We start from the raw sequence: 26,925 nt of genomic DNA, 5'->3' as shown, positions 1-26,925 counted from the left end.
CATTTGCTTGTATGTACCCATGCCTATAACCTATCCTATGGTTCGTACCCGTGGCTATTATACACCTGACAGGACACAATGTTTCATTGGCACCTACCGTAACCGCAGCTATTAAAAAAAAAGGCATCAAAGGTATTTTCCTTTTCCAATATACTTAAAAAGTTCCCTGTGTGGTTCTTAAAAGAGCCTTTGGGTTCTTTTACCAACATATCACCAACATTTGAAATCAGAGAAATACTCTTCACCTCTATGATGATTCAAAACATTTTGAACAACTTGTCTGTGCTTTTTCTTTAGATGATTAATGAATTTTCTTTTTCAAAAAGAAAAAAAACAGTGCTCCCTGTCAAAGATATTTCTCCAGCATATACCTCTCATTTCAAACACTCCATCTAAAATAATATTATAAAACCAAAAAAACCTTGTAAGCCAATGCTTTGAGAACCTAGGTCCTCAACATCACTATTAACCCCATTCTCAAAAATGCTCCACAATCTTTTGAACAAAGAGATTCCTCTCCTTCTGAAATTGGCTCCATGCTTCAAATATCAAAAGAAACAAATAATTCACCCCAAAAACATCACTATTAAGTCTACAACTCATCCTCAAACTATAAAAATGTACTATGTACAAAAACTCTTAATATAATAATACAATTTTATCTACAATTTTATTGGCATATATGAACATCACTCAAAAAACATACATTCTCGCAAAGCCTTTCTACAATTCAACAGAATCTGAGGTACTTAAAATCCTGTTGGCAACCACCCACCAACCAATCACAAAGCAAACACAAACATTCCACCTTCTCTCCTCATTAATCTTCCTCTATTCCACATTCTAACTCTGAACTGACAAGAAGTGATTCTCTGTACCACTACTACAATGGAACAATGCATGGCATGGCTGGAGGAGAATTACCCTACAGAGGAAGAGATTAGAAAAGAAACCGCTCAAAATAATGCTCCAGAGGAAAATACACCACAAGCAGGATTGTGTAAGTACATTCTATATATTTATGTAAAACGAGACTAACAATTTTATTTAAAGGAACAAATATCAGTCACCAAACACATATAATTGATCTAACGATTATCAAACTATAAAATGTGTATACAACCAACACACATATTTTGAAAGTGTATTATATCTTCAATAGTTGAAAAAGTGATTCAAGTCTCTAGAAGATTAAAAAAGGAAGCACCACAACAAGGACCCACACATCTGATGATGGATTCCTTGACAGAATTAAAAGAACTAGCAAGGAATATTAAAAAGACATGCAATCAATGAAAAGGACGTTGAACGTTTAAACTAATCATGGACAGTAAAAATCCAGAAAATGTGGCTATAGAACAAGATATATTCTGTGTTCTAACTAAAACTGAAAGAAAACCCACAACCACATCTCTCCCAAATAAACCTGTTTTCCACAAACTGTGTTTGCAAACACTACACTCAATACATATTTTAAAAAAGTTCCACATTCAATTTCTTTAATAAAAAAAATGTGTGTAGCCACGGTTACCAGAAAAATCCAATTATCCCCCAAATCATATAACCGGAGCTATACGATTGCGTGTCTCTCTTTGCATACATAAATTTAATGCAAAATATTAATAACAAAAGACACAGTGGCCCTCATTACGACCCTGGCGGAAATCGAAAAACGATGGCGGAAATGCAATACCGCCATCGAATAGCGCTCGGTGCGACTATGACCCGTCACCGCAAAGTACGAAGCCATTAGCGACACCGTAGTGAACGCCAACGCTAACTGCACCAAGCACGCGCGCGCGCGCCATGCCAAACCGCAAACACCACCATGGTGCAACGGTACGCCAATTCCGACCCTAGCGGACATGTACCTAACGCCATCAGGCATGGCGGAATGTACCATTCCGCCATGGCGAGAAGTACGGCATCGCGAATCAACCGTAAACGGCCCCACTGAGTGCCTGTACACCGCTCCCTGCCCACAAAGTACAACTCCCCGTAGGTGCAATGAAGCCACAATGCAACCATTGAAATGTACAAGTCACCCATGCATGCCAACGAACAAAAGAAACACAACAGGGGCCAATGGGAGCTGCAGGGCACAGATGGCACGAATACAGAAGCCATCCCAATGGACATGACCACAGTCCCCCACCAAGAAACGCACGCAAACACAGGCACCTGTGACCAGCAATATTCCGAAAACCACATCATTCAACCAGTCCACCTGGCTGACCGGCATCTGTTACACAAAACCCAATCCCCCGCCCCTGAGCATGACAACATTCAAACTGGCATATTGGCAGCCCCCATCCCTGACCTCACTGGGCTTCGTAGGCAAACGCGCACAGCACAGTACCACGCAACTAAACCCCGAAGCTGGAACCCAATGCAGATCTCCTCACAACACATCGCCCCCCAAATAGGCATATGCCACATCACTTGCAAAGAAAAACGCTACACGGGCCAAATCAGAATAGAAATTTATGCACATCAAAATCACCAAGCACATACAGCCATCAGGCCATGAAATCCAAAACACCAATCACCATTGTGGGCTGCTTCCGCAAGAAATGACCAGCCACTACCTGTGTGTCGCCCTGTTCCCCCATGGTACACAGAGCCACATTCACGTACGAAAAGGCAACATGGAAGCGCACAGAACCGCAGGGCCGTCCCAATGGGGAGGCACTAGTCCAGCTGAAAGGCCGAAATGTTGCTCCGAGCCACCAGTACTGCGTAAGGGCATGTGGCCCATTGGCGATCGTCCCATAAGATCGTAATGCTGCTCCACTGATTAACACGAAGCAGCAGGTGTCGGGAGTAAAATCCATCTGCAGGAGTGGCATACAGATGGCAGTGGCAAAAGGGGAGGAGATACCTGTCAACCAAAAGAAAAGAAAAAGAACAGAATGGCCATCAGAACTACATACCAACAACTCACTTCAATGATCACACGAAATCCACAGCCATATGCATGCTAGCCCACTCCAAAGGAACATCACCACCCCAAAACCACTTGCGACTCATAACCATCTATATCGAGGTGCAAACACCATCACAAACGAGTGTCTGAGGGCGCCTCGAGACAGGGAGGGCTCAACAAGGCCAGATGGACGATGGTCCCACTATGGCAGCCCTGCATCACATAGCGTAGGGGAGGCGGATAGATCCCAAGAAGCCCTGTACATGGCAAACTCTGTATCAAATCACCTGCCCATGCATCCATCCATCATTCCCTCATCCCGGGATCAAAATGCCTGAATAATTACTCACATAACATTAGAAACATCCATTGAGTCTGTGCGTTATGCAGCCTGCTAAATCCACAGTGCCCCAGCCCGTAATTCCAGTGTTGTGAAGTAACATGTATTTGGGAACGGACGGCCTCATCGCCCACGTAGCTATTGCGCATCCCAAACTATTCATATCAATCATTGCTCCCTCGCCATGGGCCCTGTCTCAAGGACATAGAACAATAGAACGTTACATTTGCAGTCAGACCTGTGGGCATCTCCTCGCCGCTAGCTGGAAACCGAAAGCGCCGCCCTTCGAATTCCTCATTTGCAACATCACGTCGAAAAGGCATCTGTGGCCGTTTGAAATCACTAATTATCCCATCGAGTGCGGCTGTGTGTGAAAATGGCAACTGCCTTCACCCACGAATGGGACGCCCCGCCCGTCGTTGCAACTCGGTACAGTGATGCATGAGGGCCCACCGTTACTCGAGTACTACGTCCCACTGACCCCTCACAAGTCTGTTCGCGACTGCACAGATAGTATGTGAAACAATGGGACCACAGCAGAATGAACATATCAACCAATCTTACACGGCCATCGGGTACAAATACATGATTGCAATAGCAAGATACAATTCCCCGAATTGCAGCGTTGTGCGCGGGACGTGCTCGGCCAAAGGGGAGAGCAGTTTGCACAGGTGGAATCAATCACCACAGGTGGAGGCCATACAGCCTGAAAACACATAAATTGCACAGCCAGTCTCCTCCCACAACCACACCGAAATGCTACCGGCAGGACTCGCGATGTTGGCCCTGGGGGACCTGATAGCACTGCAAGTGCTCCGACTCCAAGAAGTAGACGAACACCAACTACAACCAGCCGCACGGAGGAGACGCAGGAGGAGGAGGAGGCCAAGGCAGGGCCAGCAAGGCCCACCAGCACAGCCACTACCACCACGCAGGCAGCCCGCAATTCAACGCCTCCGAGCACATCCGTTCAACCTCACTGATGAGCAGATCCACACCCTCTACCGTCTGGACCGGGACACCATAGCCGCCATTGTGGACATGACACAGGCTGACCTTGTCAGCATGATAGATAGCCCAACCGCCATCCCACCCCTACTGAAGGTGGTGTCTGTACTACACTTCCTGGCCACAGGCACCTACCAGCACACAGTCGGACAGTTGCATGGCATTTCTCAGCCACTGTTCTCACGGACACTATTGCAAGTGCTCGATGCCCTCCTGAAGCACGCAGACGACTACATCTCTCTACCACGCTCGGAGCAGGAAATTACCAACACAAAAGTGGGATTCCATGCACTTGCCGGCATACCGGGTTGCATTGGTGCCATCGACTGCACCCATGTTGAATTGGTCGTCCCACATGCCATGGAGGCCCAGTACCGCAACCGAAAACAATTTCATTCCCTGAATGTACAGATGGTGTGTGACTCCAACAGGATCATTACACATTGTTGTGCCCGATTCCCTGGTTCAACCCATGATTCTATGGTCTTGAGGAACTCTACAATACCACGCTACATGGAACGACACGCAGGGAACAGATCCTGGCTACTCGGTGAGTCTCATTACATGCATGATGATGTGGGGTATGTGAATTGTCAATGACCTGCCAGGAAGGGGGGGGGGTGTGCGTACGTATCAATGGCATTCCACATCATACGTTTCTCGTCCACATACAGGTGATGCTGGATATCCACTGAAGAGATGGCTCCTCACACCAGTCCGGAACCCACGGGACCAGCATGAGGAGGACTACAACCATGCCCACTCACGTACCCGTGTAGTCATAGAACAGGCATTCGGCCTACTGAAGACCCGTTTCCGCTGCCTCAGCAGGTCTGGCGGGGCACTCCTGTACCGCCATGAGAAGGTTGCAAAGATGGTCATGGCATGTGTCATGCTCCACAACATGTGCGTACGTAGAAATGTGCCCATGCCCCCTGACGCAGAACTGCAAGCACCTGATGATGGTCATGATGAGGGTGGGGATGTGGCAGCACCTCATGGAGTCTGCGAGGCACCGGAGGGCCGTGACATTCGTCAGCATCTCATTGATGTATGCTTCTAGCACTCACGCCTGGTGGCTGATACATGGACACGGGACTCGTGGCACTGCGTGTGTCTGGGACATGCACAATATGGACTGTACGCCTATGATGGCCTAGTACACAAAGATCAATGTCCACACTTCTCATTGGTTGATCGTGCACTTTTTATGGCATATGTGATATCATGTTGAACACCCTATCGACCCGCCACCCAAGTGAGCCCAACACACCACCTCCACCCTCCTACCTCCCCCCCGAACACCAGTGCCCAAAGATGCACATTGTCAGTGGGCTGTCGCTATTGCATGCCCCCTCTGCGGGTATCAGGGGCACCCCTGCCTGTGGAGCGCAGGTTCCTTCCAGATCTACGTTGGGGGCTGCCCTGGACGGAACTTGCAACGGATGATGTGTCTGCCTGCTCACGTCCATGCATGTCCCTAAGGGTTTGCGAGAGCTCAGTGAGCACACGGCGCACTGCGGCAAGTTCGGCACATACGTCTTTGGACGTCGCATGCAGTTCCCCCCTCAGGCTCTCGGTGCTACTCTCAATTTGTGCCCTTAGCGTCTCTGTACCTCTCTCCATTTCTGCCCTAAGTGTCTCTGTTGATGTTTCTATGTCTGCCTTGGTGCCCCCACATTCATCGGCATGGCCCTTGAGGAGTGTGGCCATTTGCTGCTGTTGGACGATTAACTTGTCGAGGGACTGCTGCCTCTGCTGGGCCATGGCCATTTGCGGTGGTGTCACAGAGGGGCTGTTGTCCTCATGTTGCCTTGCCACAGGGCTTGTGGGGGATGGCCAGTCGTCGTCTTGTGACTGCACCTGCGTGGTATCCTCATGTTGTACGGGATGGGACAGACAGGGGGATTGGGACAGGTCATGGATGGATCTGACCTCGACATCCCCGTCTTCTGTGTCCGAGCATGCTGCCATCAATGGGGTGTCACCTATGGTGCTGCTGCCACCAGAGGCAGTGCCTTCTGTGGCATCCATTGGGGGGACCTGTGGTGGTGGTGTTGTGGCCATGCTGGCTGCTGGGGTGCCTGTTGATGTTCCCTCCTCTGTGCTGCCACCTGATTTGTGCTGCTGCCGTGTCTTGATGCGTGCAGCTGAGGTGGAGGGTCTCTGGCCGTTGGTCTTGGCCCTCTTTGCAGGTGTGCTGGTAGGGGTGTCCTGTAGCTCGTCGTTTGGATCGGACCCTGTGGTGGAGTAAAGGAGGGCGAGGGTTATTGATGGGTCAGTGGGAATTGGAATGGCATTGTATCACATGCATTGGGGTGGTACCTGAGGGTGATTTGGGTCGGGGTCTTGGAGGTGCTTTGATTTGTGTGTGGAGTGAGGGTGCAGTTGTTTGGCAGCCTGCAGTTAGGGTGTGCCTGCTGCACGTGTAGTGCGTGTATTAGGGGTTTTTAATTATTTATGTATTTATTGTGGGTTTTGACGTGCGCTTTCAGGCCGATGTGTGTGGACGTTCTCCTGGACATGTGTTTCTGTTGCACTATGTGGACGCATGGTACTTCACATGGTTGGACTTTGTGGATTTGGCATTGTTTTATCTGGCCCACCTACCTGAATCTTCGGATGTCTGCACTCCTTTCTCCATCCCTCCGACTCCCTCTATGCTCTCCATTCCGATGGTGGAGGCACAGATTTCTTCCCAGGGGGTCAACTTGATGGGTGATTCAGGACCTCCCCCGGTGGCTGTGGCAATGTTGCGGTTGGCAGAGAGTATGCTGCGGACGCGTATCCGCAGGTCGTCCCATCGCTTGCGGCATTGCTGTGGGGTGCGGGGTGCGGTCCCCACCGCACTTACCCGCTGTGCCACCAGAGCCCATATGGCCTTCTTGTTTGCAAGTGCCGTCCTGGTCATTTGCGTGGAGAAGACGACGGCTGCATTCTCCTGGAGGGTCTCTGTTAGCACGGTGAGTTCCTCACGGGAGAAGTGGACCTGCCGCTTGCGGTCGCACGCTTTCTTCGCTACTTTTCCCATTTTTCGTGGTTTCGCTAGGGTGGTTGACGGGTTGGGGTGTGTTTCAGGGTAGTGATTTTAGTGGTTGTGTGGTTTTGGTGTTTTTATAGGTGTACGCCGGGATGTTTCCCGTTCCGGGCCCATGTTTTAACTTCCGTTTCCGTATATTTCCGGGCACCGTACTTTCCGGTAGGCGCACACTGCGGTGACCGCTAAGAGGGGTGGCGGTATTGCACCTAGGGCGCCGTACGGCGGCGGTGTGGGCCGTTTTGGGGTCATTTCCGCCATCGCGGACTTTGCACTTCCGCCGTGGCGTGGTGCTCGTGCCCGATGGGTCGGAATGGGCCGCACTTTGCTCCTTCGTACAATGGCGGAAACGCTATTTACGCTGTGGCGCTCCGGTCAGTCGCTTTCCGCAAGGGTCGTAATGAGGGCCAGTAAAAAGGGAGTATGTGAAGAATGCACTTTTTATAAATTACAGTTATAGCCGCGGGTATGCGTCATTGAAATCGTGCCTAGGACACCTGCCTGTTGTTGCTGCCATTACCCGACTCTCCCGATGCCAATGGCTCATTGTGCTGGTTCATAGCCGCAGCTATACATCTATGTTAAAAAAAATATAGAATATCCTTCTATCTGAAAAAAAGAAAACAGAATCAGTTCAATGACACACACACTTTAATAAACACAATTTAATACACACATTTTTATGACCCTCATATTGCACTGTTGTACTCTTTGCACATACTAATCAAAAAAACATACAACAATATAAAACATTATAAGAAAATACCACTACAAAAACAAACAGGGATATATAAACCGGGTGAAAATAAACAAAGAACATTATACTAATTGTATGCAGGACAAAGGATGGGAAAGTCAAGTAAATTGGATTGGAGACCAAGAGAAAATAGGGTAGAATAAGTACTTGGAGAACAAGAGAAAATAGTGTAGGATAAGTAAACTTGGATAACAAGTCACCAAAAAGATCAAGTTTATCAAACTACTTTTCCTTTTTAAAGAGAAACCTTTCTATTTTTTGCAGCATTGTCTTTTTTCATTTGTCTTTTTGAAAGTTTTACTATTTCTTTCCTACTAAGCCATTCCTACATGTCTGAACATGAGAGCTCGAGTAGTGGCGACATCATCATTTCGGTCGACAATCCTTCACCACCAAGGAAGAAGTAAACAAAAATGAAAAAAACAGCTGTCAGTTGGCGCTTCTTCAAAGTGAAAGAACACCACTCCAGAAAAGAGCCACAATAGGCACTGTGCACCTTCTGCAATAAAAATCTATGCCGTTGACCGTCAGATGTTCCATCTCAAAGCCTGGGAACATCTATTATGAGTAACTATCTAGTGTGAATCTATTGGAATGAGATTGATGAATACTATCGTAAAGCACATTAACATCATAAAAGAAAAATGCATGGGGCCCATTCCTTGCATAGAAGGAGATCAGCACCGCCTACATAACCTACACCCACCAGTGCATCAACAACTTCAACTGCAAAAGAAGCCTCTACATCAGCAGTGATATCCAGAACACAAACTCCTCTCTTACCGACACCCAATCTAACCATGATGAAAGTCATGTGTACAAAATGCTTCGACTGGGTAGTTAAGGAAGATGTCACATCTAGCGAATGGCAGAATTTAATCGCAGAACACCAGATTACTTGTAATAGTTATTTTTTTTTAAGTGGCACTGTATCCCCCCCTTTTTTTCTAAACTCCAACAGTGATATCATAACCAAGTGCGCATTTACCTGGTGCATTGCCTCATAACTCTTCCCAGATTCAGTGATGAAAGTCCTTTGTGTACGATGCCTCGAATGGGTAGCCAAGGGAGATGCCACAGTTAAGGAATGGGAGAGATTCCACTCCATGTGAAAAATCATGGTAAATACTGCAAAAGTCACTGAGAAAGATTTCCAAACATCTCCTGCTTCCATCTACAACAGTATCACTATCTTTTGAATATAGGTTGACCTTTCACTGCAGGTAACTGTACAGCATCGAATGCAAATCCACTGGGATGATGACAACAATGCAGCTACATGAAAATACAAAAATAAGCACATTCCAAAAATGATGAGCGTGCACTACACCAGCATTTGAACTACCTCAAAAAACACTCCAAACACCTACAAGTACTACATACCTCAAAACACATTAAAAGTACAAAAACAGCAAATGAAGAACATAATGAACACCATCCGATAGCAATGGTCACTACCAGACACAGCACTGCAAATAAACCTTCAAATTTGTAAATAAAGACACACACTTACTTGCACGTCAGCCACAATCTTGCCATGCGCACAGTCAGAGTTCATGAATCAAAAGGACAAAAACTGCAGAAAATTGTGGCTTTTATACTTTTCAAAACAAACACCAAAAAAAAGACTATATACCAATAAAACTACTGAGATGGCTGACACATTTTCAGCACAACCTATCACTAAGCCCTACACAAATACAAAAGTAACAACTACCAATTATAAACAATGAAACTGACATAAGCCCATTTTTACCCCACCTAGCATCTTTCATAATCTCGGCTATTCCACGTGGCTATAGATCTTGATTTGTACTCGCAGCTACACGCACATTTTAGTGCAAGTCCCAAATCAAACTAAATTGGCCTTCAAATCAAATATGTGAATAACTAAGTACATAAAATAAGACACATGAATGAAATGATGAACTATATCATCTACATAAACATTTGATTATTGCACAGAAAATGTATATTTATAGACGCAGCTTTATATATACCCATGGCTGCAGCCGCAATGAATGAAACACAGAATGGTACTGACACGCCTACGCACAGGCTTTTTATAGATGTGGCTATACAAGAGCCCCTATATATACTGATACTGATAACCACAGCTATTCGCAAACTGCAAATTCATAATTGCATTTCCACTGCACCAAACTCCAAAAACTGTCCCCAACATGCCTACCAGCCCCACCTCCACTTCTCATGGTCCTCCTCCACTCCCATAGTCTCTTGCAATACCCCAAAACACTCAATACATATAAAATGCCACCGCACCCAAAATTCAAGATAGCCGCGACTACCACACGTCCACAAACATTCAACGTGTCACTTGCTCGAATATAGCTACGGCTGCAAGGGGAGGTTGCAAGGATGTACCCGCAATTAGCAATGCCCCTCGCTGGGTGGCTGTTGGATAGTCACGAATACTAACAACAGCAGCATCGACCAATTGGAAAGTACAACACCAACACACATCTCACATTCCCTGCTAATACAAATGACTAGAAATTCAAACTAGGAATCATTTTCCTGGAAACAGAGAAATACTACAGATTTCATGGCTGGTTTGAAAACTGTGTGGCTGATTCGAGACAGTTGGCTGTTTTGGTGCTGGCTTTTTGTGAGAAACTAAATATTAACATGGACCTAGGTTTGTGAGGTTTTACAATTAAATGGTTTGGATTGCAGGGAATGCGTTGGTTCCAGGTTCTTACAAAATTGTTAAGTCTGAGAAGTACAGAGCACCCAGATGCCATACTATTTCATTGTGGAGGCAATGGTTTGGGAAATATACGAGGGGTGACCCTTACTTTAATGATGAAACAAGACATGGGAAAATGAATGGAACTATTGCCTCACACCATCTTTCTCTTTCACTCAGAGACAAAAATGGAGATGGACCACCAGATTTAATGGTAAAATTGAGAAATTCCGGAGAAATGTTAATATAGCAGTTTCAGCATTCATGACCGACCACAACCAGTAATGGATTGTAAACAACAACATACAGTTAAACATGGCCAATTTCTGTAGGCATGACGGAGTACCCCTCCGCCTAACCGATGAAGGAAATGCAGGTTCCTTCATAACATGAAAACAGTACTTCTGATGTGCTAAAGTTTTACACTCAGTGTACCCCAAAACAGTCCTTTCTAGGACTACTCATCATACATAAATACAAAAATACAATAAATAATAACAAAAACACATTTTTTATTATACTTGCAGCTACGGTTCATTGACTTTTACCATAACCGAAGCTACAAAAAGTCAGTTAAAAGGGGGACTGATTTCATGTTTTATATTACAATCCAACTTAAATGATGAATACAGAACAACACTACTCATGTACTTATGTAAAGTAACTGAAAAAAAAAAGAATCATGAAAAAATTACATAAAAGCAAACTAGATAGGAAAACATTGCACACCCACACAGCATAATACCATAAATGAGAAAACACAACATAAAATACATTGGCTCTCATTAGGACTCCGGCGCTAAACCATGGTGCTATTAGCACCATGGTCCATGTCGGAGTCCGCCATGGAGAAAGGGGGAATTACCACCCCATTCCAAGGTTGGCAGGGCGGTAATTCCCCCTTTCTCCATGGCCCTTCCCCATTCCCATTTTTGCCCCATAGGGCTAAATGGGAATGGGGAAGGCGGCAATTACGGTACCGCAAATTGCGGTACCGTAATTGCCATCAAGGTCCCTTTGCGGGTCCCTACTTTAACGGCTGGTCCAGACCAGCCGTTCAGGTTGGGAGCCGCAAAGGGACCTTGTAGTAAGGCGTTAAGGGGTTAACGGCGCCGCAGGCTTTTACGGCACCGTTAACCCCTTAACGCCAGGGTCCTAATGAGGGCTCCTTTTTATATTAATTTTGTTAAACAATTTTCTTCTATCTTTCTCCAAAGTCTCACATGTGCAAAAGTCTGAAAACACACACCCTAAATAAAAAAGACTCTTTATGTCCTACCAGGTGACTGACCATGGCCTTTGGCCATGTCCAGTGATTTTTCACCCCTGACGTCACTATACCTAAACAAAGTACTTAAAAAAATATATAAAACACTGACACCCCAAACTATATAGCCATAATTACCGTACTACACATAGCCTCGGGTATTTGTAGTCTTTTGTAGCCTCGGATATAGCCGCGAATATCAGCAAAATGTTCAGAAAGAAAATGCTTTCCTGTCCCCCCTGCACCTCACCAAGTGAGGCCCTCATCTGTGCAAGCACCCCTCAGTCCCCAGATGACCTCCTCACCTCCCCTGCCCTCTCCCTTTCTCCCCACAACACACGTTGATTCTATGATGCAGTTGGCTATGAGATGTCGGCTATTTGCGACTATAGCAAAGGCTTCGGAAAGCTTTGTGTTGCATACTCGGTCCATGTACCTTCCCCAACTCCCAAGTTTCACTTAGTGCCCTCTAGCCATCCCCCCACCTTTACCCTGATGGCATTTGTATTTTTTCTTGCCCACAAATAGCTTTTTACTGCGTTTTATTTCCCCGACCCCTCGGCTATAGCCACGATTATCTCTTGCAGAGAGAGAAAAACAAGACGGCGGTCATTTCATTTCTGAATACCATGATCCTGCAATGCACCATGGGAGATATAACTATAATTTTGGGAGAAGGGGGCAAAAAAAAGGATTGTTTCTGGAAGATCCGTCTCAAGCATGAATCTCGCAAGATCTGTGTCGGAAAGGTCTTTGCATGAGAGCTCATCCTGGTGGTGTAGTTTCTGGATCTTCGGCGATTCCTCATCAATCGTATAGATAGATAGTTCCATTACAGCCTTTGTGCTATTGGCCTCATATTCCAGGGTAGTCTCCATGGCAGAGCAGTCCAATTCTGACTGGACAGCAATTGCCACTTCAGGCGTAATTCTGGGTTTCAGGGCAGGTGGTGTTGTTTGGGGTATAACAGAGAATTTCCAAGTTCCTAAGAAAAGATCTAGATCCGTTTGATCTTAGTTTGGTGTGTGCTAAGTTTTCCGTTTTCTGCACACTTCTCATTTTAGGGGCAGCAACCGAGGTGTGCTGTGCCAACTGATGCTTTTTGAAATATGGTAAAAAAATCTTTTGCTGTGAGATCAGCTGTTCAGGTCAAACCTCGTGTAGAGGAAGTAGAATTTGTCGCTCTTGTTTCTTCATTGGGCAGTATCGGCCTATCATCGCTAATCTGTTCAAGAGAAGAAGTATTCAGCTCTGCTGGGGTCCATGGGATTGGTGTCTTTTCATTCTTGCTTGAAAGTGTTGCCATGGATTGGGCTATAACTAGTCGAGATTGGACCTTAGTTATAAATGCTTCCAGGTGGATTTGTTTGGTGTGTTTTAGAGCTAAAAGGGTTGCTTGGTCTTTCATGGCGTCACTATATGTCTCATATAGTTTGAGAAATGGCGTAAGGGAGACTGTCAACATAGCCATGAGGGTATTTTGTAGCTACATCATTGTTGTCAGCAAGTGCGGGAGGGTCGAGCTTTCATGATCAGTCTCCGAGCTCATGTTACTCACTTCCCTTCTCGTTTCTTCAATATTGTTAGGCATCGTCAATAGGAGTGATATAATTTTGGTTACAGATGCAACTGGTGTCTGTCTGGAGACCCTTTCATGTAACACTGTGTGCATGGGCGTCCTCCCAGTGAAAGGCACCTCCGCATAGCTGGCCGAGCTAGCAGAGGCTGTATACAGAGCCGCCTCATACAGAGCCTGTATGAGGCGGCTTGGGGAAAACCACATTTGTAGGAGGAGGTGTCGATGAAAGGACCATATCAAAGACAGCCGCGTCAGCGGATTGCTCTCAAAAAGGCAGGTCCGCTGCCGTCGTCAGTATCAGAGTTTTTATTGACCTGGACTGCCAAATACAGATTTCCTTTTTGTCATGTTTTGCATCAATGTTTTTATCGCAATGATGTAGAACAAGAGTCGGGCAGCTTTCTGTCTTGGTATATTCAAACCTCCAAGCGGCTGTCCTATTGGTAAAATCAGTAGGATTGGAAGACACAGGCGAGGTGTATAGAACCGGAGTTGGTTGGGCAGACTCACTCCAAGTGTTTGTAGAAAAAGCTTCCACCTCACCATGTGTTAACATTAGATTCTCAAAGAATGTGACGCCAGCGCTACTGTGTACCGGCAAGGTAACTAGTTTCTTGTCCAGCCTTTTGTTGACAATAGTGGGGCATTCAGGTTCGGCATCTACAGGGAGAGGTCGGAAGGAAGATTTGTCTACGCCAAAGCTGTGCGAACAGCAGAGCCCAATCAGTGATTCTGGCTCTTGTATTATATTCAAACTACAAACCCATAAAGAGTCATTCGGAATATTTAAGTCATGTGCTCGGGAGTGGGCAGGTGTAGCAAGCAATACAGGAGGACTGTATAGGGGCGCTCTCACACTCACCTGCAGATTGTTCGCAGCCAGTCCTTCGCTAGAACCATCGTCGAGTTCCTTGTTTTTCCCAGACGAGTTGCAGACTCGGGTGATGACAGGTCCACGGCAGCCTCTTCAGAGTATAGCCGCTTCCGGCGTTGATTTCGCGTCCTGGGGCCGGAATTAGACATGGGCCCGAGACCTCCTTCACAACTCCTTTCAATTCCTTCTAACTCCACACCTAACTCTCGCGCAAGTGCTTCGTGCCTGGCGTGGGTTTTGTAGTAAAGGAGGGAGGAGCTCAGTTAAAGGAACACAGTCCAACAGCACCAGCAAGAAGAAAGGCAGCGCAGAATCACCCTCCAACAACTCCTTCTAACTCCACGCCTAACTCTCTTATTTTGAAAGTAGGTTTTTTCTTATTTTACTTCAGTGTTTTTAGGAGAGTGATCAAGCAGCAGTACATGTTATGGTATGTGTATGAGTGACAGAAAATTGTTTGCAACTAAAGGTACTTTCTCACTGTTTTGGTAAAAGATTTATTTGATCATTTGCTGATATTGTGGCTTTCGAAAGTTCTTTTTTTAATCTTTCTGTATTTGTTCAAAATAACGTGCTGCTCTATATGTAAGAAATGTGTGGTCACAATTCTTGGAAGTTGTTTATTAGGGAAGAAAATGTATTTCAGTTTGAAGAAGTAGGGTGTATTTTCTGAGTTTGGTGGGAAGCAGAGCACAATTCTCTGTAAGTCATTGAACAGGTAGCAGTATTTTAAGTGTCATTAATTCAACAACTAGACAAAGTATGTGCCACAGTAATGTGAACTTTACATACGTAGAAAAACTATGCTTCTTTATTTTTCATACCTAAAGTCATATGAGGTTAAGGTGAGCGTCTTTAATAGTGAAGGTTATAATCGGTTTCATTAGAGCAATATTTACCCAAATTTATTAGGTAATGAATTGGACTCAGTAGAGTAAGTTTGTATAAATAGTGCAAACAAATATGGGTAACAGAAATTAATGTATACATCACTGATATGTCATTATAGAGTGTAGTATTGTAAGGTGCCCTGTCATAGAAGAAGTCACTATTGCCATTAGCATTCAAATATTATGTGAAGTGGAAATGTGTCTTGTAGCCCATATTGGTGTAATCTAAATATCCCTTTACTCACTTTGCAAACACATGATCCACAGAAGTGACCACTTTCTTCATTTAGAATTGTTGCATTATGTACCTCAGCCATGTACAGTTCCCCACAAACATTGTATGGAATATTGAGCCTAGCAGTTAAACACATTGGGCCTCATTACGACCGTGGCGGAGTGGGTTTACGCCAGCGGTATTCGCGGCGGACCCGTCCGCCCTACTACGAGTTCCTGTAGCGCCATGGAGCCGTTTTCCGCCTGGTTTTACCGGGCGGAGAAATCCATGGCGCTACGGGACCTTGTTGTTAATTACGCCACCGTATTTTACGGTGGCGTAATTAACGCCTTCCCCACTCCCATTATACCCTATGGGGCAAAAATGGGAATGGGGAAGGGTAAAATGGGGAATGGGGATTTACCGCCCCGCCAAGGTCGGAATGGCGCGGTAAATCCGCCAACCCCCATGGCGGTATCGGCAGCTTTCCGCCGTGCTCCATGGTGCATATTGCACCACGATCTCCGCCAGGGTCGTAATGAGGGCCATTGTGTCAACACATTATGAGCCTCAGCTGTGGAATGTCTGCTCAATTGCCGTAAGGGTTCATTTTGCCTGATCATGTCATGTAGTATAGTGTGCTTTAAGATATTCCCTGATATTGAAAAGAGCTTTATGAGGTACAGTGGTGAATGAAACCTTCTCATAGTACCGTTTTTTAGAAGAGTAGCTTCTTTAATAGCATATGTTACTAAAGGTTTTATTAGCGCAATATTTACCTAAATATATTAGGTACTGAATTGGACTCAGTAGACAAATTTGTATAAGTAGTGCATAAGCACATGGGTAGTATAAATTAATGTTCACATCACTAATATGATATTATAGAGTATAGTATTGTACGGTCCCCTCTCATTAATGAAGTTACTGTTGCCCTTGGTAGTGAAATATTCTGTGAAGTTGAAAAGAGCCTTGTAGGCTGTGTTGGTGTAATGTAACTCTCCATCAATTCAATTTGTAAAAGCGTGAGCATTAGAAGTGGAAAGATTCATCATTTAGAATGGTTGCTGTATGCGCCTTAGCCGGGCACACTTCCCTCACATATAATGTATGTAACATTGGGCCTAGCAGCTAAATTTGCATACATAAACACCATTAGAATGCTCTCAGCCATGAAATCTCTGATTATAAATGACTTATCATATGAAAAAGCCACAGAATCATTTTTTGTGTGTGAATCTTCCCAAGGGAAACAGGCACACTATGGGCCTCAGCAGTGCAATGTAGCCCCCATTTAACAGTTGCTGTATGTGTTGATTTTGTCTGGTCATGTTATGTAGAATAGGTACTGTGCTTTAAGATATTCTCTGTAATAGAAAGAGCTTTGTGGGGTACAGTGGTGAAAGAAACCTTTTCTTTTTTGTTTTATTTTTTTTTATTCACTTTATTTTCATTTTCAATTACAGAAAAACAAGTAAATACAGAATAACAATGACTAGGTCAATAGTGAAATTTCCATAGAACATCATTTAAGAGATATCAATTAAGGAAAAAGGAACCACAAACTATAAAACATCCCAATAAGAAGTACAATCAATGACCACACATACAGGACCACAAACGACAACATAAAACAAAACACAAACACCCACACACTTTTCTTATCCAGAACAGGACTGCAAGACTTGTCCTTGGCCTCAAGCCCAGGGATCGTATCTCTCCAGGACTGAAATCTCTGCACTGGCTCCCAGTGGCTGCGAGGATTAAGTTCAAAACCCTCTGCATTGTACACAAGGCCTTCTAGGGCCTAGGGCCGAAATACCTTCAACTCTATCTTCCTAAATATCTTCCTTCTCGAGCTCTTCGCTCATCCGCCTCCAACTCCCACAGTGTCAGTCGCTTCTCCAAGCAACGAGTTGGTGGCAGATTACTCTCTTCGGCTGGGGCCTCTCTCTGGAACAGCCTTCCTGCCTCCCTGAAACTCAAGGAGAACCATCTCCGGTTCCGGAAGCACCTGATTTCCTGACTGAAACTGCTCGGGTTACCTGGCCACCCTTTCTGATCTCTGGCCCAGGCCCCGTCAATTTCCCACTTGCACTGCCTCCCTGGCAATCCCTGCACCTGGGGACCGTTGTTCTGTATCCCTACAGTCCCCCTACAGGCACTTTTGTCTGCACTTCCTTGTACCTGCCACTAGCTGGCCGTTTATTTATTTTTGTTTTATTCCACTGGAGACCGTTGTTCTGCATCCCTACATTCCCCCTACCAGCACTTTTGTCAGCACTTCCTTGTACTTGCCACTAGCTGGCCGTTTATTTATTTTCTTATTTATTCCACTTTTTCCCTTGTATTGCACTTTCCCCACTCCCTTCCCCTGAACACTTTTCCTTTCCCCCCTTCCCATGCACTTGCGCGATCTGAATGACACTTGGCCTAGTATGATCGCTGTCTGTCCTCCCTTTGTATCCCCCCCTTGCCTCATCACGCCTTGAAACACTTGTGTATAGGCACGTTATAAATGCCATATCATATCATATCATATCATATCATATCATATCATACTATAGACATTTAAAAAAGGATTTGCTTTGTAATACCCTATGTTGCCATAGGCCTTATTAGAGTAATATTTACCAAAATATATTAGGGACTGAATTAGACTCAGTTGCCCTTTCTATTAAAATATTCTGTCAAGTGGAAAACAGCCTTGTACCCTGTATTGGTGTAATGTGACTGTCCATCTATGCTGTTTGTAGAAGCATGAGTCACATAAATGGAAGCATTCATCATTTACAATGGTTCCTGTATGCACACTTCCCTCACATATAATGTATGTAACATTGGGCCTTGCAGATACACCTGCATACATAAATATCATTACAATGCTCTGTCATGAACTCTCTTATGTAAAAGAGTCACAAGAATAATTCTTTGTCTGAATTTTCCCAAGAGAAACAGGCACTCTATGGTCCTCAGCAGTGCAATGTAGCCCACATTTAGCAGTTGCAATATATGTTAATTTTGTCTGGTCATATTATGTAGAATAGGTACCGTGCTTTAAGATATTCCCTGAAATTGAAAAGAGGTTTGTGAGGTACAGTGGTGAAAGCAAGCTTCTTGTATTATACACTTTAAAAAAAGATTTGCTTCTTTAATAGCATATGTTACAATAGACTTTATTTTAGAAATAATTATCCAAATATTAGGTACTGAATTGGACTCAGTATAGCAAGTGTGTATAAATAGTGCATAACAGCATGGCTAGTAGAAATTAATGTTACATCACTAATAATAGATTAAGGAGTATAATATTTACAGTCTCCTCTCATTGAAGAGGTCACTGTTGCCCTTAATATTCAAATATTTTCTCAAGTGGAAAAGAGACTTGTATCCTATAGTGGTGTAATGTAACTGTCAGTCTATTCAATTTGTAGAAGCTTGAGCCACAGAAGTGGAAGCATTCATGTTTTAGAACGTTGCTGTATGCCCCTCAGACACGCACACTTTCCTCACATATAATGTATGCAATATTGGGCCTAGCAGTTACATTTGAACACATGAACACTATTAGAAAGCTCTAAGTAGTGACATCTCAGATTATGTTAAAGAGTTACCAAATCATTTTTTAGTGTGAATTTCTCCAAGAAACAAGAGGTACACTATGGGACTCAGCAGTCCAATGTAGTCCACATTTAACAGGTACAATATAGGTTGATTTTGTGTGGTTACTTTATGTAGAATAGGTACTGTGATTTAGGATATTGCCTAAAATAGAAAAGAAGTTTGTGAGGTACAGTGGTGAAAGGAAACCTTTTCTTGATAATATTTTTCCAGTAGATGTTTTAGATATTGAAGCATTATAGAATATCAGGAATGATGAGTATGTATTGTAAGGTAATCTTGGTTTTATGTTTTTTTTTTATTTAAGAAGACTAGGGATGTATATAGTAATTATTTTTTGTTTCTTTAGAAAATTGCTAAATTATGCTTACGAAGTAGCGTGAAGAACATGCTAGAAGAAAGGATCGTTTGCAGGGAAGTAAAGTTTGGGAATATAAAATTCTCAAAACTGTTTCAAGGTCTGTACATACTAATAGTAATGATAATACATCCATGGCTGTTATTGATAATACTTTCAGATAGGAGATGTACATACTGAACAAATTAATGGAACCCAGTATATTTTAAGGGAAAGTAATAAAACGTATCAATCCCATTAGTAGTTAGTAAAAAAAACGAAAGGTTTTTACAAGCAAAGAAAGAAAATGTCTGACACATTTCAAACAGAGGAATAAAGATGTATATAGAAAAATGTTCCACTCTCGAGTATTTACAAATCTTTGCAGAAGTGTGAAACCAAAATCTAGATATGTTGTGAAGGATTTTTTTGGAAAAGAAAAAAGTAGAATTAATAATTAAAAGAGCTTTCCATATGAAAACAAAATTGTTCATTTTTGTATTGAACAAATGTAAGAAGTTAATTAAGGTGACCACAACATTCCACAGAAATATCCAAACAGTTAATGTACTTACATGTGACAACGTTTGTAATGTGTTTGGCGAAGACTGGAAATACACTTCTCACACAGAAAGATTTTTTAATGAGGAGAGTAACATTCAAGGAAAGAATGTGCCCCATGCTATTGATGATAGTGGACAAAGCTATGAAGTCCAAAACGGTGTGATTTCTAAAAAAGAAGAAATCCTAAAGACTGTCAGTAGAGAAATTGAAAGTTTAGGACAGTTTGGAATAAAACCTAGAAAGCAAAGTGAGGTATGGACATGTAATTGTTTGTGCAATATTGATACGTTTTCTTGTAAAGTCTTAAAGAGATTTTTGCACAAAATAATAATGTTCAAAGGCAGGTCAAGATGCTGCAGAGACGAGATGGCTGTGAAATTGGTGGAAAGAACAGAACTTCTGGGTCAATCTCTAGCTTGTCTTGATAAAAGTAGATGTAAGAGTCAGTTTCATCAAATACGGATGCTGACTGCACATCATACTAAAATGAGATACCTTCTGGTTAAATTGTATCAGTGCAAACACCATGCATGTTTTTTGCACTTTTAAATCAAACACTTGTGGCTGGAACTGTAGACATTTTACTTTCTACACTTCAAATCATTAATACAATGGAACCTAGCTGCCATGTCGGATGATGTTTTCTTTAAGGATATCAACAACACTCTGGATTTGGTAGTTATGGAGCGCAATGTAAGAGGGATTGTAGTAGCGGGGGATCTAAATTTAAACTGTTTAAGTGAGGTTGGATGTAAGAACAAATCAAGATGGAGAAGATGGCACTCACTTGTTAAAGCTAGAGGGCTAATAATGTTAAAAGGAGCATTTGAATCAGATATCCCCCCCGCGCCGACATGGCAAAAGGGCGACAGTAAGTCGGTAATTGACTTTATTTATGTAAATGTGGATCTATGGCCGGCGGTACTGAATTTTTGTGTGGCAAATACAGAAGCCAGAGACCATAACAAGCTGGAAGTTCAATGGTTGTGCGACCCTATAATTGGTGGAAATGAGTTAAAGCTTATCGACTTAATTGGTGAAGTGTTTGCAGGTGGAAAAAAGCTTCGATGGTCAGAGAGAGAGGTTCTGAATCTGGATCGACTATTAGACAGAGGCCATTTAGATTATGCCCTCTTGTTAAGGAATGATAATAATGAAAAGCCAGATTTAATCCATCGTGGTCGTGCCCAATGTAGCAAGAGCAAGCTACTCTCACTTCATCTTCATGTTTTTAACAAGGAGGTAAAAGAAAGGAAAGCAACACTGCGCGCAGATTTGAGAGCAGTACAAACTGAAGCCTCGTTGAATAGGAAAATTCTTGCCTCTAAATTGAAAACTGTATATAGTAATTGGGTGAGAAACCAGCGTGCAACTCTATTCCAAGAGGATGGAGCAAGCATGCTGAAAAACCTGGCTGGGAAGAATATATCAAAAGTGTGGGCGACCATAAATCATAGCACCTCAGGCTCGCAAATAAGCTTTCAAGTGAATACAGTGCAAACTCAGAAGTGGATTGCCCACTTCTCGCAGTTGTATGCCCGCCCGCCCATGACGGAACTTTGTGAAAAATTTAGACACCAGCTACCTTTCCGCTTAAAATTTGATGTTGAAGATATCTTAATCTTGATTAGGTCTGCCTCCAATTCGAAGGCAAGAGGTCCTGATGGGCTCTCTAACTTCGAATTGAAAAAATACCCGGAAGCTTGGGCGGCCGTTCTTTTTAAAATATTCTGCTCAATAAATGCAACGCAGTCATTACCTTGTTCCTGGATGCAAGCAATTACTGTCCCCATTTATAAAAAAGGGGACAGACAAGACCCAAACAGTTATAGACCTATTTCCTTGCTTGATGTTCCAGGAAAGTTATACTGTCGTCTGATATTGAGGGACCTACAAGCTTGGGTTAAGGCAAAAAAATTGGTAGATCCTATGCAGGCAGGATTTGTAAAGGGCTTGGGTACAATCCCCAATATAATTTTGGTAAATTTGATCAAGGCTCAGCAGGCGGAAAGATTACAACCCTTGTACATGGGTTTCATTGACTTCAAAGCAGCATTTGACTCTGTTGATCAGGATTTGCTGTTTAGAAAACTTGAGGCCCATGAGTGCCCGTCTTCCCTACTGTCCTTGATCATTCTGCTACATACCAAAACATTGATGAGGGTAAGGATCTCCTTAGGCGGGAAGTTGTCTCCGGAAATTGTAACCCAACGGGGACTAAAACAAGGCTGTGCGCTGGGAGCCTTTTTGTTCAATTTTTTTCATCATGGATTTAGGCCATGAATTCATGGATTGTATGGGTGATCCCCCCAGAATAGGTGAACATCAGATACCTTACCTACTCTATGCGGATGACTTGGTCGTATTGTCCCAAACCCCACAGGGATTGCAGCGGATGTTATCAAGGGTAGGGGGTTATGCTGCTGAGAACCGCCTGATTATTAACGTGGGCAAATCGCAGGTAATATCATGCACCCCTTCTGTGGCAATTAGGAGAGCCGGCCCCCGGCATTCATGGTCGATTCAGGGTATTAACTTGGAAAAGGTGGTACAGTATAAATATCTAGGGATTTAAATCACTAATGCACAGGGCATGTTGGATATGTGCTCAGGGAGACATTCCAAGTTGTTACAATTGATATCTCAGTCTAGAATTCTAGTGAAGAGATTTGGTACATTTTCCCTGAAACACATAGTGGAATTTTATAAAAGGAAAGTGACACCGATCTTACTGTATGGCACAGAAGGCGTGGTCTTGGACAAAATACATCCCTGGGAGGCCTTAGAATGAAAGTACTGGAAGGCGATCCTAGGCTTGCCCAATGCGGTGCCCATCGCGCTAATACGATATGAATTAGGGTTGCTGTCTCTTCAGGCTCAGATAAGTTGGAGACAATGCGCGCTCTTACATAAGTGCAATTTAGGAGAAAACAGCGGCACAGTTTTAAATGTCTTAGCCTTGGCTTTACTGAAATCGAGAAACAGATTCCCAATAAAATGGTTGAAGTGTGTGTTGAACCATATGGGAGATGCAAATGTAACACTAGAACTGTTGCTCCAGAACCCTGATAGTGCGAAAGGGAAGAGCTATTGCGCTGATTGGGCGAGGACTTTAGCCAAATGTACTCTTCATAAAGACTTCAATTGTTGGACCTTTGGTGTAAAACCTTATAGAGTGTTGGCCCCATACTTAGAGAAAGCCCCATCACCCGCTATTCGTGCTGACCTTTTGAGGTTCAGGCTCAACTTATGGAACACACAAGACATATTAGCCAGGCGTAAACTAATTACTCATGAAATTAACTACTGCAGATATTGTCTGGATGGCGGGGAAAAGGAAACCCTGCAACACTTGCTAATTGAATGTCCAGCATTAAAGTTGGTACGTGAAAGATGTCTGCAGAATGCACTTGTCTTCCACACTCAGTCCTCAGAAGATCTGAAATGGCAAATTATGTTTTCATCACCAAGAGAAAGAGTGTGGATAGCAATAGTGCAGTATTTGAGATTGGTGCTACCAAGGGGCAAAGATGTATAGTAGGTGAAATAATTTTAAAACTCGAGGTTAAAACAAAGAGCTGTCACCGAAGTCATGAAGTGCGTCTCAAGGTCACTATAAAGGTGTCATTCAGTAATATTTTAGTATTGCGTTTAATATTGTGTTTTATACCCACTGATGGTTTGTGCCATTAAGTCATTATTAACGAGGTTCAGCATGTTCCTAGGGGAGTAGCCCATTTTTATAAATTATGGTTACTTTTGCCCTTTTTATGCATGTGCTTATACCTTGTGTTGTGTTTTCGTATGTGCTTCTGTATAGTGTGGTAGCACTGTCTTTGTTAGGAAATCTGGTTTTTGTGTAATTGTATAAAATATTTGAAAAGCTGAAGCTCAGCTAAATCAAATAAAAAAAAATGCATTTAGAAGATATTGGGCCTCATTCCGAGTATGGCGCTAACCAATGGCGCTATTAACGCCTTGGTTAACACCGTACCCGGACCGGCAGCGCCTTGGTGGATGGCGGAATCACCGCCCCATTCCAAGGTTGGCGGGGCGGTAATTCCCCATTCACCAAGGCTCTTCCCCATTCCCGAATGAGCCCCCATAGGGCTCAATGGGAATGGGGAAGATGCAAATAACGGTGGCCGTTCGTTACGGTCACCGTTATTGGCTTGGAGGCCCCTTTGCACCCTCGACTTTAACACCTGCTCAAAGCAGGCGTTAAGGGCGAGGGCGCAGAGGGAACTCGGAGTATGGCGGTAAGGGATTACCGCCACCGGTCTCGTTACCGGTGGCCGCTATCCCTTACCGCCATACTCGGAATGAGGCCCTATGTGTACATAGATTAAACACTTACAGGAAGTGGAAATGATGATCCTGTGCTTTCAAATGATCGGATTTTTCAACACTATAAAAAATGTATTGAAAGTTTTGAGATGTCTTCTAGTAAAAGCCCTGACATTGTTTGCGTGTCTTTTCAACACACTTTTTATAAGTCTCAAGTGCAACAAGTGTACATTGAGGAGAACATTAAATGCAGTGTAGAAGATGTTTGGGATCAACCTTAACTGTATTTGTTTGTAGAATATGGATTTAACACATGTGAGGCACTATATGTTTGTAGACACTGCTTCAGGTTTTATAATAGAAAAAGTATTCCTCCTAGAAGTGTTTTGAATTAAATGGTAGTGCCTGATATCCCTATTGTGCTTCAAGAACTGAGCATGACTGAATTGATTGTATTGCAAACTGTTAATCCTTTCCAAGTCATTGTGAGATTGCAAAAAAATATGTCAAACCTGCCTAAAAATCATTAATGCAAGATGTGAGAGGCAAAGTTGTGTATTTACATCTCAATTTGCAAGTAAATATGAATCCCTATCACAATTTGTTGATCACTTTTTACTACGAGGGATTCCACGTATGGATTTGTATTTCAAGGATACCACAGCTGTGCTAAATCTGCTGACAGAAATCACCTTTAACCCGCAAAATCAGATTCTGTTCACAAAATTGTGAATGGGGGTATATAATGATTCTATGTTAAGACATAGAATCTTTATATATCCCCATCGCACAGATGGAGACACTAATTGTGGTTGACAAAATCCTGGAAGAACAGGTACCGCCTGTGGAAATCCTACGGCTGTTTCTATTACAACTCGCTGAGATCGCTCTTGCCAAGAATGTTTTCCTATATAAAGAGGATTTTTACGAGCAAACATCTGGCACCGCAATGGGAGCCATTTTTGCCACCACTTTGGTGAACTTATACATGTCAGAATTTGAGAAGCAACATATCTATAACAACAACCAATTCAAAGATCACATCGTTCTTTGGAGCAGGTACATAGACAGCATACCATTGATATACACAGGCGATCAAGAGCACTTCCATGCATTCATCGCTTGGCTCAACACCCACAATAGGTATCTCATATTTACCATTTTGAGCAGCAAGCAGGAAGTTAAATTCCTGAACCTTAAGATCCAAGCTTTCAATGGCAAACTCCACACCACCATCTTCATAAAATCTACAGATAGGAACTCACTGTCACAGTTCCACAGCTCCAATCCCAAAACAGTGACCGCAAACTTGCCTTTCGGGCAATTCCTGAGATTTTGCCGGAATTGCGCTGATGTAGCCAAATATGATGCACAAGCCCTGGCGCTCACAACCAGATTGAAGGAAAGGGGCTATCCGAGAAAACTACTTACACATGCAAGAAAGCGCACACGTAATATACCATGTGAGACAACCTTGGAACAAAATCTGAGATCAGTACAAGAGAACCGAATAACAGCTGTCCTCAGTTACTCCTCACAAATGAATTGAGTGAAAAAGGAGATCTTCAAACTGTGGCCCATCTTAAATGTAGAGTCCACATCGTTACAACCACCACGCTTTTCTAAAAAACGCAAGAAGAACATTAGAGTTTCTGTTGTAAGATCTTACCATCACAGTACAGAGCCTATAACACAGCCTACCATCTGGAATACAACTAAACCAGTCAGTCACGTGTCCTGCAGCATATGCCCAGTATGTTCACTCACCTACCGATCCACTACTGTGGAGTTGGATCTTTCCACTCCTTGGAAACAAAACACATTTAACAACTGCAACTCTTGTAACGTAATATGTATGATTACATGCCCATGTGAACTCAAACACATTGGCATGACAGCTAGGCCTATTAAAAAATGCATACAGTAGCACCAATCCTGCATCCAGACCAAAAGGCTGAATGCTCCTCTTGTTGAACATTTCATGCAGCATAACCATAATGAGAACGATTTTAAATGGACAATCATAGAGAGGGTAACTGTCCCACGAAGAGGTGGAGATATCCAATCCCTCCTGTTGAAAAGAGAACAGCTGTGGATCTTTCACCTCAAAACTGATCGCAAAGAGTTGAATGAATTCATTAACTGGCAACATTTGGCTACCACATAATTGGATCAGCACAGAAGATAATGGGGTAGTACCTTGACAAGTACTACTAGAAAAAGCCTGGCATAATATGAATCAGCGATTGCCCCAGTTTACAGCAACTATGAATACATGTCCACCTTCAATCATCCAGTACAGTGGGATTTCTCTCCCCCCCTCATTAGCCACCATGCGCTTCCTAATACATGGCCACAGGTGGTGCTGTGCAAATGTTTATATTCCATAGCATGGGCCATGACCATCCATCTCGATGCATGCGCACCATTGCAGCATCTGTACTTAACAGCCCATTTTTTGTTTTGCGTCCTACACAAGAACTAGGAGAATCTGACCACTTTGCTGTCCAAGAT

The sequence above is a fragment of the Ambystoma mexicanum genome, chromosome 9, assembly GCF_040938575.1.
Source record: "Ambystoma mexicanum isolate Mex_15411 chromosome 9, UKY_AmexF1_1, whole genome shotgun sequence".
Lineage (NCBI taxonomy): Eukaryota > Metazoa > Chordata > Amphibia > Caudata > Ambystomatidae > Ambystoma > Ambystoma mexicanum.
This window is presented reverse-complemented; position numbering follows the sequence as displayed.